Below are 15,781 nucleotides of genomic sequence, written 5' to 3'. Positions count from 1 at the left end.
TGATCCCCTATATATAGTTCATGTATACATATGGTCCCCAATTTATGATGGTTTGACTTAATGATTTTTTTGACTTTATGATGATATGAAAGTGATGTGTGTTCAATAGAAACCACAATGGGAGTAGCCATACAACCACTCTATTCTTCACTTTCAGCACAATATTTGATCAATTTCATGAGATATTCAAAACTGTATTATAAAATAGGCTTTGTATTAGATGGTTTTGCCCAACTTCGAGGTAATGTAAGTGTTCTGAGTGCATTTAAAGTGAGTTAGGCTGAGCTATGATGTTCAGCAGGTTACACATATTAAATGCATTTTGAACTTAGGACATTTTCAATTTACAATGGAGAAAGATATATGTATATACGTACACATATATCATCTACACACACACACACACACACACACACACACGAACACACATACACACACCTCTCTCTCTCTCTCTCTCTCTCTCTCTCTCTCTCTCTCTCCTTGGCCAGGGTGAGAAATGTTTCTTCCTGTGGCTAACGGGGAAAAATCTTAAACACTTGTTAACCACAGGTACCCTATCAAATGCAAAGGGTTGATCTATTTTCTTCATACCATTTTACTCCTTTCCCAGAATCCCATTATTTCATAAATCACGTTACATCCTGACACCCTTGAGAGATTAGCGGGAGGCAGGTGCTTATTAATTTTATTTTTCCTTCTTTTAGCACTGTGATTTTCCACTCTGGGTGCACAGAATCTCCAGAGAGAGCTTTTAAAAATCCCTATGCTGACGCCCTATCCTAGGCCAATTAAACCAGACTCTGGGGATGGAACTGTGGCATCAGCCTTTTCAGTCTTTTTTCTTTCTTTTTTTTTTTTTTTTTTTTGAGATGGACCCTCACTCTATCACCTAGGCTGGAGTGCAGTGGCATGATCTCAGTTCACTGCAACCTGTGTATCCTGGCTTCAAGTGATTCTCCTGCCTCACCTTTCCAAGTAGCTGGGATTACAGGTGGGCACCACCATGCCAGCCTAATTTTTGTATTTTTTGTGGAGACAGCGTTTCACCATGTTGGCCAGGCTGGCTTCAAACTCCTGACCTCAGGTGATCTATCAGTCTCAGCCTCCCAAAGTGCTAGGATTACAGGTGTGAGCCACTGTGCTTGGCCGGCATCAGCCTTTTTAAAAGCTTCCTAGGTGATTCCAATATATGGCAGAGGAAGAGAATTCCTATCTTTGTGAGAGTAAGGCCTTAACCACATAGTCACAGCAGGTGAGCAGAAGCTGATAGGACTCAAAGCCCTCAATCCTTATTTAAGACCCTGAAAATTCAGCCACCTTCCTGTGTGGAAACACCCCCTTTCTGCCTTTCTTCCCTTGATATCTCCTTGTGACGTATTTGTCCTCATTTGATAACAACCAGCAAACTAATCCCAAACGAAATCTGAAAGGGCTGAGCCATAAAACAGATTCTTTGTGGTGTAGACCACAGGCATGCCTACCTTGGAGTAAAACACATTTTCCCCCAGTCTTCCAAGTAAATGTCCTCTAAAGCCAGAAAAGCACATTAACTTTGAAAACTATGAACGTCGCAATATATCCAACATGTATCTACATATCCAACAAACACACGTGAATTCTACTTGACAAATCATGCTTTTTTTTTTTCTAAATATATTCCGTTCCCACCTGCAAAGATCACCTATACAGAAAAAGCATTCAATTATTTAAATACATACACTTAAACCTTGGCTCTTCCCAGAAAGTATGTGAGGCAACATACAAAACCATGTATATGGCAGCAGAGTGAAGAAAACAAGAAAAGCAGGTAACAGGGAAACATAGCGAAAATAAACAAAAGAAAGTCAAAGTGAGATTTGCACACAAAATGTGGGCTAGAAGGTTCGAACACCTGTCAGTGGAGAACTGAGAATTAGATGCTGAGCTTCCAGGCAGCCAGTGCAAAGACAGAAATGTGATCAGTTACATCAGTGGCTTTCAAACTTTCCTTTGTTTAAAATCTAGCATGTGTAGTTCAGTATGGAAAATGGAAGTGAAGGATCCCAGCCACTTCATTATGCCTCACCCCTTTCTCCTGTAGGTATATGAAAACAACTTGAAGGAACCCCCAAACCTCTGCAAAGTCAAGATTAAAAATCACGGATTTCAAAGTGCTCCATAGTGTTCATGATTCTTAATTCCTCTACAAGCAAGAAACCAAATTACGTTGGCAAATCAGAGCTTTGCCTGATATTGATACAATAGAGAAATTCTCATGAGTCTTTACAAAAAAGGCAGTATACGATACTGTGTATATGTGGGGATGGGCAGGGGCTTTTTACAAATATTTAGAAAAAAGAGAGACAGAGAGAGAGAGAGAAATCTCACATCCCTTCTAACCCAAGAATACAAATACGGGCATGCTTCAAATGTCTCTTCAGTAAGTAGTTTCCCGATAAAATGACTTTGTTTTTAATACTCAATCTTCATAGAAAAACCAATATTTGTACCCTCAAAATTAGATTCAGCATCTCCGTTAAAGCACCATGGAGGAAAAGCAGTGTTTCAACTACCATTGAGAGAACATCAGAATCACATTTAGAAAAGTGCACCAAGAAGCAATGAAAGGGATATGCAATCAGATGTGGTCATATTGCCACAAACAAACCAACTATTTGTTGAAAACTTTCCTGATCATTTGCTTGTAGAGGAATTAGGAATCATGAACACTATGAGGAGTTCCTGAAGAGACTATAGGAGCCCCTCAAGGTCAAAGGTCTAGAGACCTTTTGAGAGTGGGACCCTTTTGAGAGTGAAAGGAGCATTAATAACAAAGCATAAGCCAAGATTGATCCCCAGCAAACTGGAACAGATGGCCTCTCTGCCTGAAACCGCCTTTGCAAAATTATGGCTGAGACAGTGAAAGAGATCTAACTTAACGATCTTGCTTCTAACCTCCAATTCTGTTTTAAGGAATCTTTATTATAAGGAATCTATCCTTATAACAGAATCTATAACATATATATATATATGCATATAAATGTGACTGATGCATGTGGTGGATTTCTGCCAATCTATAGCTTGCCTTATATTTTCTCAATTTTGTCTTTTGAAGAATGAAAGTATAAATTTTGATGTCTCCCAGTTTATCAACATTTTCTTTCATGGTTTGTAGTTTTTGTGTTCGAAGAAACCTTTGCCTACCCCAAGGTTGCAATGATTTCTTCTTAAGTTTTCTTCTAGTAATTTTATCTATCTATCTATCTATCTATCTATCTATCTATCTATCTAGATAGATAGATAGATAGATAGATATAACACTGCTATACATATTTTGAGACAGAGTCTGGCTCTTTCGGCCAGGCTGGAGTGCAGTGGCGTGATCTTGGCTCATTGGAACCTCCACCTCCCGTGCTTCCAGTTTCAAGTGATTCCCTTGCCTCAGCCTCCTGAGTAACTGAGATTAAACATAGACCTATATACACACATATAAGGAGTCTGTATTATAAGGAATCTATCCTTATAATAGAATCTATAACAGATATATGAAGATGTGACTGATACATGTGTTGTACATGATCTGAGTACCAAAGACGTGATGTATCAGACATATCTTCTGAATCTGTAAGGAATCTGTAACAGATCTATCAAGAACTTTTACAACTCAACAATTCAGAACTCAATTAACTCAGTTTTTAAAATGGGCAAAGATTTCAAACCAGCACTTCAAAAAGAAGGAAGATACACAAACCACTAATAGGGTAAAAAATGCTCAACATCATTAATCACCAAGGAAATGCAAGTTAAAAACTCTAATAGAATGCCACTATGTATTCAATAACAAAAAGATTGACTAGACCAAGTGCTGTCAAGACATAGAGTAACTAGAACTCTCACTCATTGCTGGTGGGATGGGAATGTCAAATGGTGAAACCACTTTACAAAACAGTTTGACAGTTTCTTAAAAAGTTAAATATCCCTCTGCTATCTTACACAGCTATTTGACACCTAAGAGGAAGGAAAATACAAATCCACACAGACTTGACTTGTATACAATTGTTAATAGCGAGTTTGTAACAGCCCAAATCTAGAAACAGCCCAAATGTCCATCGGCAGGTAAATGAATAAACAAATTGTGGTATATCCATGCAATGGATGACTACTAAATGGTAAAAAAAAGAATGAACTATTGATACACACATAACACAGATGGGTGTCAAAACATTATGTTGAGTGAAAAAGGCAGAACCCTCCCTACCAAAAAAAGTCGTAATTCCATTTATGTAAAATTCTTTTTTTTCTTTTCTTTTTTCTTCTTCTTCTTTTTTTTTTTTTTTGAGACAAGGTCTCATTCTGTCACCCAGGCTGGAGTGCAGTGGCATGATCTCAGGATCTCAGCTCACTGCAACCTCTGCCTCTTGGGTTCCAGTGATTCTCTCACCTCAGCCTCCCAAGTAGCTGGGGCTACAAGGTTGCGCTACCACACCTGGCTAATTTTTGTATGTTTTGTAGAGACAGGTTTTACCATGTAGGCCAGGCTGGTCTCGAACTTCTAACATCAAGAGGTCTGCTCGCCTCAGCCTCCCAAATTGCTGAAATTACAGGTGTGAGCCACCGTGCCTGGTCCATTTATGTAAAATTCTTAAGAATGTAAACTAATGTATAGTGACACAAGCAAATCAATGGTCACCTGTGGGTGGGAGTGGAGGGAAGAATGGATTACAGAGGGCCACAGAGGAACCAGTGGGTGATGGAAAGGTCCAGTGTCTTGATTGTGCTGATGGTTTCATGGTATATATGTCAAAAATGATAAGAAATGTAACACTTTAAGTATTTCTAGTTTATTGTACTTTAATCATATGATCAATACAAATACGAAAACATTATGATATGGTCATATGCATTTCTTCATTAATGCATTAAACAACAGGATCTAGCAGCAGGCTAATTTTAAAGTTAGTGCTGCCTAGAAAAGGTATTTTGAGATACAACAACCATAATATGATATAAAAATTGCCTGTAATTCCAGCACTTTGGGAGATCAAGGTGAGTGGATCACCTGAGGTCAGGAGTTGGAGACCAGCCTGGCTAACGTGGAAAAACTCTGTCTCTACTAAAAATACAAAAAAATTAGCTGCACATGGTGGCATGCACCTATAATTCCATCTACTTGGGAAGCTCAGGCAGTAGAATCGCTTGAACCTGGGAGGCAGAGGTTGCAATAAGCTGAGATTGTGTCCCTGCACTCCAGCCTGGGCAACAGAGCAAGACTTCATAACACACACACACACACACACACACACACACACACACACACCCCTATCATTTCTATTGGTGACAGAGTCACAGGTCCTGCTAACACAATTGTGGGTTTGTTGTTTGTGTTCATATGTGAAGAGAATGCCAAATTTCAGTTAGAAGTTCATGGGAATAGAGATACTTTTTTTCCATCCAAATTCACAAACCCCTTTAATTCTATTCACAAACCCCAGGTTAAAAAGTCTAGTTGGGGCCGGATGGGGTGGCTCACACCTGTAATCCCGGCACTTTGGGAGGCTGAGGTGAGCAGAGCTATTGATGTCAGAAGTTCGAGACCAGCCTGGCCAACATGGTGAAACCCTGTCTCTACTAAAAATACAGATATTAGCTGGACGTGGTGGCGGACGCTTGTAATCCCAGCTACTTCGGAGGCTGAGGCAGGGGAATCGCTTGAACCCGGGAGGCAGAGGTTGCAGTGAGCCAAGATCGCACCACTGCATTCCAGCCCAGGTGACAGAGCGAAACTCCATCTCAAAAAAAAAAAAAAAAAAAAAAGTCTAGTTGGAAGCAACCTTAGGTACCCCAAAACATGATAATCTCCCAGGAGGGAAGCATCTTTAAACTCTAGGAATATTTAAAGTCATTTATAGGAATGCCTTACATGGGAAAGTGATTTTATCAGTAATCATGTATAACAGAGATAAGACTCAGAAACAAACATGAAAATATTTGACAAATTTAGCATCACCAAATTACTATTCTTTTTGCTAAAAAGAAATTATTCATATTGAATAATTTACATACTTTAAGAGCCTTATGTTTTGGAGGCTTAGTCTATAATACCAACATGTTGGTCAAAATTGTCAATCGTAATTTAAAATGGAATCAAATAATTACTTAAATGTGCAATTTTTAAACAGAAATCTCATTAAGCTAACATGTAGTCACTGGAACATTTAAGAGTTTAAGATTCGTAGAAATGTGTTTTATTAGATTTATAAGTACTTACTTGAGAAAGTAGAAGTGTTAGACAGTCAAAGTACTTGAAAACAAAGCCCAGACTATTAAATTTAGAAATGCAGTTTAAAATATTTGAAAGCATTTAAATGTTAGATGTTTGAAGGCTAAGTTTATAAATGGGACCAAATATTAATCAATGACGTCCTTAAACACAGCGATTGACTTTGTTATTCTGTTCTTATAAATGGAACCACAGATTTGAAAAGGAAACATTAAAACTCAAGAGGAAAACTAGATTTGGTAAATTGCAACTTAAGTCGTTCAAAATTATTTCCTAGAATGTGTGTACAGCTTATTCTGTATACAAAACCACCCAAACTCATACATGACGGTGTGGATGATGGAAAATGAACAAACACGAGATATTCGGGATCCTTCTCTCCTCCTGTGTTTGTTTTTGACCTAAGCAGCCTAAGCGTCCCTCCTGTCCCCTGTCTGGGCCTCTGCCAGTGAGGAATTAGCCACAAACACAAGAAAATTCTTTTCAGTGACCTAAGAAGATGAAAGGTCATTCATTATACTGGGCTTAGGAACAAATTTAAAATACTGAACCACTTAATTTTTCAAAACAGAGGAATCTAAACAAATGTTCAAATGGTGAACAAATGTGCATTCACTGCCAAAACCCCAGTTGGTTTGGACAGCATTTTTTCCCTGGTTCCTTCAGCAGAACTGAATCCCTTGGCCTGCCCTCTCCAACAGCATAGAAAAATCCCAAAGGGAGAAAAGTAGCTGTACTGTAAGCATTTTTAGCAATCTACAACATTAATGGCAGTTAAATACGAACATGCAAACTTGCCTTCTTACAAGATTGTTGGGAAGATCAAACAAAATCTTTCTATGAGCTCCCCAATTGGAATAATTACTTCCTTTACCTACAATTCTCTTTCAGCATTCAGACTGTATTAATGAGGGTATCTATCGGTTTGGCACTGTGACAGAAAGACATCTTCAAAAAGTGGCTTTTATATTGCTCTGGTTTGAGTGTTTGTCTCCTCCAAAACTCATGTTGAAAATCAATCCCCAATATCGAGAGGTGGGGACTCTATTTTATTATTATTATTTTGTAAACTTAATTCCCTGCAGATGTCACGGAGAGGTAGGGGCTTTAAGAGGTGACTGGGGCCGGGCGCAGTGGCTCACACCTGTAATCGCAGCACTTTGGGAGGCTGAGGTGGGGGGATCACTTGAAGTCAGGAGTTCAAGACCAGCCCGGCTAACATGGTGAAACCCCGTCTCTACTAAAAATACAACAATTAGCTGGGTGTGGTGGCACGCAGCCTGTAATCCGACCTACTCAGGAAGCTGAGGCAGGATAATTGCTTGAACCTGGGAGGCAGAGGTTGAAGTGAGCCAAGATCAAGCTACTGCACTCCAGCATGCACGCACACACACACACACGCACACACACACACGACGTGATTGAGTCCTGAGGGTTCTGCCTTCATGAGTGGGTTAATCCAGCCATGAATTAATGGGTTAATGGTTATCACAGGGGTGGGACTGCTGGCTCTACAAGAAGAGAGAGCTGAGCTGGCACACTCAGCCCGTCACCATGTGATGCTCTGCACTGCTTTGTGACACTGCACAGTCCTTGCCAGCAAGAACACCCTCACCAGGTGTGGTCCTCTTAACCTTGAACTTTTCAGCCTCTGCAACTATAAGAAGGAAATTCCTTTTTAAAATAAATTACCCAGGTTCAGATACTCTGTTATAAGCAACAGACAACAGTTCACAGTTGGTTTGGTGGCTCCACAATCATCCGGGTCCTTCTGTTTTGTTGTTCTGCCATTATCATAAGAGGCTTCCATTTTATCCAAGGGACAGTCCAGGATGGCTGCCTGCAGTCCAGTCATCACATCTGCATTCCAGCCGGGAGGAAGGGGGAAAAGAGATGTAGGGTGTTGAGAAACGCTGAGTGTATGATAAAGTATATTGCTTGCTGAGAACGATGGCAAGGAAAACCTAGCCTCACCCCCAAGTGGAAAACTGCTTGAGGCATTCTAAAGTAGCAAGACAGTATATACATATCATATACCGGTTAAAACAATTCTTTCAGCATGGGCTATGTGACCCTGTCCCCGAGGCTCCCTCGTGGAGAATACTTTCTGGTTTGTTTTTGATCAGAGGTAAGCAGGTACCAGCTGCCTACCTAGTTTATCTTGGTTCTGTGAGAAGACACTGAACGCCTGTTTGTTAATAATAATCACCTGTTCAGAGAGACTGACTACGTGGGTCAGAGTTTGCTCGAGGCCCTCAACCCGGAATGCTGTCAGCCCCTGAGGCTCTCAGCTCGGAAGGCTCCTGGCCCCCGGATAGTCCCACTTTGCTGTTCTATTTTGGTGCCTGCTTCTTAATGCCTTCAGCGCCACCTGGGTGGGGGTCTCTATGGCTGAGCTAGTCTCGGTAGCAGAGTATATCCTTGTCTTCTAAGGGAAGTTGAACCCATGACCTGTATTCACATCCTACGGACCAGAACTTGATGTTGTGGCCAGGCCTGGCTGCATGGACTTTGGGAAATGTTGACTGTCTCTAGGCAGACAGTGCTAAGCCAAATATCCTATTAACATGGTAGAAATGGAGAGCAGATACCGAGTGACAGCCACCAGTCTCTGCCACGCCGAACATTAACTTCAAGAGGATATTGAGTTTTAGGTGCGTTGTGACTTCTCTTGTGACATATTTCTTGTAAGTTCAAATTGGTGTAACCATGTAAGAGGGCAATTTGGAAATTCTTATTAATATGTTAAGTGTGACACAGTAATTTTATTATCCATCTCCTCTCTAGAGATACACATAACAAAGTCTGCAAGGAGCATGTGCAGGAAGGGACATTTATAATAATAATACAAAGATGAAAAAAACTAAATGGCAATCAAAGGGAAATAGCTAAATAACCTGTTATAGCCACATTGCGAAGTACTTAAGAAGTAGGGAAATATATATGTATAATAAATGTAATTTGTACAATGTCATGAATGGTGTGACAGTGTTCAAATATATTGAAAAAATATCAGGTTATATTTATTGTATAAAATTTATTATATATATGTAGATTCAGTTATGCATCTTTGGGAAGGTGCCAAAAGAATATATATGTATATAGACATGTAAATATTCAGAAGACTAGGTTAGGTGCAGTGGCTCATGCTTATAATCTCAGCACTTTGGGAGACCAAGGTGGGAGGATCACTAGAGCCCAGGAGTTTGAGATCAGCCTGGGAAACATAACAAGACCCTGCCTCTACAAAAAATAATAAAAACAATTAGCCAAGAATCGTGTTGCATGTGTGTAGTACCATCTACTCGGAAGACTGAGGAGGGAGGATCACTTAAGCCTATTGCACTACAGTTTGGGTAATGGAGCCAGACCTTATCTCTAAAAAAGAAAAAATTCAGAGGACTCTTTGAAATAACTTGTACATTAAAAAAATCTGGAAAAAATTTATATTTTAGAAAAGAAAGCATATATACATATACTATATATTTCAAAAGAAAACAATTGTATATTTAATATATAGTATATATAATACTGTATAAATAATATAATAATATAAATAATATAACCTGATTATATTATTTTCAAAATATCTGAACACTGTCACTCATACCATTCATGACAGTCTACAAATTACATTTATTATACATATATATTCCCCTACTTCTTAAGTACTTTGCATATAGTATTATGTACAGTGTATATAATACAATTAGTATAATATATTGCTATACTATTATATAGTATATTATACTGTATAATATATATATAGTATATATGGTATAATATACTGCTACACTATTACATAGTATATTATACTGTATAATATATATATAGTATATATATGGTATAATATACTGCTATACTATTATATAGTATATTATACCGTATTATATACATATAGTATATATATGGTATAATATACTGCTATACTATTATATAGTATATTATACTGTATAATATATATAGTATATATGTGGTATAATATACTGCTATACTACTATATAGTATATTATACTGTATAATACTGTACTGTTAGAGTATATATAGTTATATAGTATATTACACTACATGATACCATACTATTATACTATTAAATACTATACTATTATAATATTTTACACTATAATATATACTAGTGTAGTATATATGTGTATACTATAGACTATTATATATTATATGATATGTTAATCATATACCAGCTCTTTTGCAGAATGCCCCTCATTTAGATTAATCTGAGGTTTCCTCATGATTAGATTCAGGTTATGTGTCTTTGGCAAGAAGACCACTGAAGCGATGCTGTGTTCTTCGTAGCACATGTTTTCAGTTTGTTCCCTTAATCCCCATTAACTCTGATCCTAGTTAAGGTGGTGTCTGCCAGGCTTCTCCACTATCAAGTTTCTCTTTCTTCCTTTGTAATTAAAAAGTGTTTTGTTTGGCCGGTGAGAGCCTCTTCCTGCTGGCTTTCATGTCCTCCTGACATGTCCCCATCATTCTTTGAGTACTTCCTTCTTTTTTGGCTGAGCAGGTACTCAGGTTCATCTTCTACTCGTCTTGCCCCAGATCTGGAATTAGCCATTTTTCCAAAAGTCTCTGGTTCTTTTTAGCAGAAAATAATTTTTCAAAACTGGCCAGGTGTGGTGGCTTATGCCTGTAATTCCAGCACTGTGGGAGGCCAAGGTGAGAGGATAGTTTGAGCTCAGGAGTTTGAGAGCAGCCTAGGCAACAAAACCAGACTCCATCTTTACAAAAGATAAAATAATCAGCTGGGTGTGGTGGTGCACATCTGTATTCCCAGCTACATGGGAAGCTGAGGCAGGAGGATTGCTTGAGTCCAGCAGATTGAGGCTGCAGTAAGCCATGTTTGCGACACTGCACTCCAGGCTGAGTGACAGAGTGAAATCTTGTCTCTAAATAAATAAACAAAATAATTTTTAGAAGTCAAGATCCAGGTGCTAAGCGCGTTTATTGTTCTGCTGTGCGGCTGCTCCCAGGATCTCTCCGTGGACAGAGCTAGAAGCACGCAGATGTACAGACGCATATACACATGCATACACTTACATCAATATTTATTTCTGAATCTATTTAAATATATTGAAAATCATGAGTTTACACCAGGACTGGCACAGAATTTTCAGGGTCCAGCACAAAATGGAAATGGGGGGCACCTTGTTCAAAAAGCAGGAACAAAGAGCTGATAAAGGTACTAAAATACAAGCTCTTCCCTTTCCTCCACTGCCTCTCCCTGGATTTGTCACGTAGTTTTTATTTGCTATTTCACATCGTGCATGGGGATACTCATGAGGTGAAGGCGGACACTCACAGGTGCCCAGGGACTCTACCCTGGGACTCAGAGCAAGTGCTGCTTACCAGCTGCAATCTCTCCTGCCAGTCACCGGACTGACATGCTGTGCCCCTATAGGGGCAGAAAAATTAAGCAAAGCATCCACTCTTCTGCTAGACCCTCTCCTCTAACCCATAGCAGGCGGGCAACCTCAAGGGTGTTGCAACTCTGAGCCAGGACACAGCTAAGTACCTGGATTGGGGGTAGGGGTGATATAGAGGTGCTCGCCTCAGGCACTGAAGGCAAAAGATGACAGTGGTTGCTGCATGGGGAGGGGATCAAGGAGGCTGGGAGGGGTCTGAGGAACCATGGGAATTGAGAAAAGTAGCTGATACCCTGATCCTGGGGAGGCAGGGACATGGTGGGACATGGGACCACTGCAGAGCTGAGGCTGCAACTCCTTGTGCATGCTCCATTGTCCCATTAGACTTGACTTACGAAATACACATTCAAAGATTAAGTTATTAAGAATTTCAAGGCAGTGATGGTGCAGCATAAACACCCAAGCGTATGACTCAGCATGGGGCCCTATGCAAATGCACTGATCGCACGTCCCTGACGTCAGCCCGGGCTTAGACTGACAGTTCAATACCAATCCAGTGCTGCAGGGTTCACTCTGTTTTCTCCCTTTACATCATTAGTACTGCTTTTTCCAAAAATGAGAAAGCCTGGATCTCTGAGATATTTACTAACTTGCTCATTTCCCCTGTTTGCAACCCATCTTCCATTCAGAAGCGGACCTCACCCTGACGGGGTTCTGTCACCTTGTCCAGGAGCTGCCACCCTCTGGCAGGCATGCCCACCTCCTCACTTTCGGGCAATGCACACCTACCCCTGTGTGGGGTAGCATCCCTGCAAAGCCACCCTCTTCACTCCCTAGGACTCTGACTCCCATGCCAGGCTCCGCTCCTGCTTCTCCTGTGGGGAAGCCATCTCTGCCTGTAGTGGAGTTGGGGGTCAGGTTTTCTGTGTTGGACACTGCCCCTCCGTGGGTGTCTACCTTTATTTGAAGGAAGAACCCCAAATGATTTTTTGAGGGTGGCAAGCTGATTCTATAATTCATCAGAAAGAGGAAATGTCTGACAAAGATATTTTAAAAATGAATAACAAATTGCCTGACCAGATATCAAGACAGATAGGAGAGCTATGATAATTAAAATAGAAAAGTGTTGGCATAAAGAGACAATGGTGTTGGCATGGTGGCTCATGCCTGTCATCTCAGCAGTTTGGGAGGCTGAGGCGGGTGGGTCACTTGAGGTTAGAGTTTGAGACCAGCCTGGCCAATATGGTGAAACCCCGTCTCTACTAAAGATACAAAAATTAGCTGGGCATGGTGGCACATGCCTGTAGTCCCAGCTACTCGGGAGGCTGGGGCAGGAGAATCGCTTGAACCCAGAAGGCAGAGGTTACAGTGAGCTGAGATTGCACCACTGCACTCCAACCTGGGTGACAGAGCAAGACTCCATCTCAAGAGGAAAAAAAAGAGAGAGAAAGAGAGAGAGACAAATAAAGCAATGTACTAGAATATGAGACTAGGAGCACGCCTATATTTATGCACATCTGCTTTGCTTAGTTGGGGAAGGCATGGATTATCCAATGCTGTTGGTGCAATTGGCTCTCCCTGGGAAAGGTAATTTCTTACCCCACCTCAGTCATAAAAGCAAACTCCATGTGGAATAAAAAGTACACATTTTAAAAAAGAAAGAAGACCTAAAGACACTAGGAGAAAGCATGGAATTATTTCTGTAACATGAGGGTGAGGAGGCCTCTGAGGAAGCTCAAGCAGCAACAACTGAAACGAAACAGACAAATGAAAAAACCAAATCCACGATGAAAGAGGTGGATAAGTGTGACTACAAGAGGTTTAAAACTTTTTGCACAGCAAAAAAAAATCTCAGAAACCAAATTAAAAGACAAGGGAGGCCAGATGCAGTGGCTCATGCCTGTAATCCCAGCACTTTGGGAGGCTGAGGTGGGTGGATTGCTCTAGCCCAGGAATTCGAGACCAGCCTGGGCAACATGGCGGAGCCCTGTCTCTACCAAAAATACAAAAGTCAGCCGGGCGTGGCAGTGCACCAGGAGTCCCAGCTACTTGGGAGGCAGGGGAAAGAGGATGGCTTGAGTCCAGGAAATCAAGGGTGCAGTGAGCGGTGATTGAGATTATGCCACTGCACTCTAGCCTGGATGTCCAAGTGAATCCTGTCTCAAAACAAAAACAAAAAACAAATCGAAAGACAAGGACTTACAAGAAACAGTTGCTAAATTTAAAAAGCTAAACTATTTTTTGTTTTATTAGTTTTTTTTTTTTTTTAACATTTGGGGTGTCAATCTGTCATCTAGGCTAGAATGCAGTGGCAGGATCATAGCCCACGACAGCCTTCCCACTCCTGGCCTCAAGTGATCCTCCCACCTCAGCCTCCCAAAGTGCTGAGACTACAGGCATAAGCCACCTCACCTAACTCCACGTAAACTACTAATGACTCAGGACATATTTATCAAGAATTCTTACAAATCAATAGGGGAAAAACAAACAACCCAGTATAACAGTGAACAAAGAGTATGAACATGAAATTAATAAACCATGAAATAGAATTGGCCAATAAACATTAAGCAAGATGTTCAGCCTGGTTAAAAATTAGGAATGGCTAAAAGAAAACACACCAAAATATCCTTTTGTACTTGCAGATTAGTCAAAAGGAAAAAAGGTGACTAACAACCAGTTTGTGTGAAATTGTGAGGAAACAGATTTGCTCATCAAGTATTGGGAGATATGCAAATTGTTCAACCCTTTGTTAATGGGAAGATTCAACAATAATAATATATGTATATATTTACACATATTGTATTTTAAATTTATATATTTATAAATGCATTCATATGAAAAAGAGACAAAGAAAAAGAGATAGTTTTATATGTATGTAAAACTGTGATAGACAAAGAGAGAGTGATAGTTTCATATGTGTATCTATATATGGAGAGAGAGAGAGAGAAAGAGAGAAAAAGCCAATACCAGTGGTTACTAACAGGGAAGAAGCTTGATATTAGAGAAAGCACCAAAAGAAACTTGTTCCTGGCTTTATCATTGACTGTTTCTGTTTCTGATTCCCAGTTGTTCACATGTAACACAAGAGGGTTGAGATAAAAAGTCTCTCTCTGTTCAAATTCCATAATTTGATAAATTGTGCAAAGGTCCTTCCAAATAAATTTTGTATTAGTTTTCTTTTGCTGTGTAGCAAATCGCCACAAACTAAGTAGCTTAAAAGAACACACATTTAGTATCTCACAGTTGCCGTGGGTCAGGAGCACAGGCATGGCTTAACTGGGTCCTTCGGCTTGGGGTCTCACCAGAACGCACTCGGGGTATGGCCAGGCTACGTTCTCTAGGGAAGGACTCGTTCTGAAGCTCAGTCTGGTTGCTGGTGCACTTTGATTCCTTGCTTCACCTTTTCCTGTTTACCACTCTGCAGGTACAGAAGATGTTTGTATGACTGAGCGCCCTGCTTCTTCATGGCTGTCAGCTGGAGGCTACCCCCTCGGATCCTGAATGCCACCTGCCAATACCACGTGGTCCTCCCCATAAGCAACTCACAACATGGCTGTTTGCTTTTTCAAGGCCAGAATCTCTCCGTTGCTTTAGTGCAAAATTATTATATATATATATATATATATATATATATATATACACACACACACACACACACACACACACACAGATAAGATTATCTATTAAAAAGCCTGGCACCTGTAATCCCAGCTACTCAAGAGGCTGAGGTGGGAGGATTGCTTGAGCCCAGGAGTTGGAGTCCAACCTGGGCAGCATAGTGAAACCCTGCCCCTAAATATTTAAAAAATCACATATATAACGTTTTACATTGTGTGTCTGTGTATACATATATATGTATTTGGCAAAGACAATAGGCTATCACACCTATGAGTGCATATATATGTATATATGTATACATATACACTCATAGGTGAGATACACACACACACACACACACACACACACACACACACTCATAGGTGTGATAGCCTATTGTCTTTGCCAAATTCTACTGGCCAGAAGCAAGTCAGAATTGTCATCCACACTTGAGAAGAAGGAATTATCCAAGACATTAACATTGGTATCTTTCGTTTTTGTTGTTTTGACAAAAGGTCTTGCTCTGTCACGCAGTCTGGAG

Source organism: Saimiri boliviensis, chromosome 9, assembly GCF_048565385.1.
Source record: "Saimiri boliviensis isolate mSaiBol1 chromosome 9, mSaiBol1.pri, whole genome shotgun sequence".
NCBI classification, from domain to species: Eukaryota; Metazoa; Chordata; class Mammalia; order Primates; family Cebidae; genus Saimiri; species Saimiri boliviensis.
Note: the sequence above shows the minus strand (reverse complement) of the source record.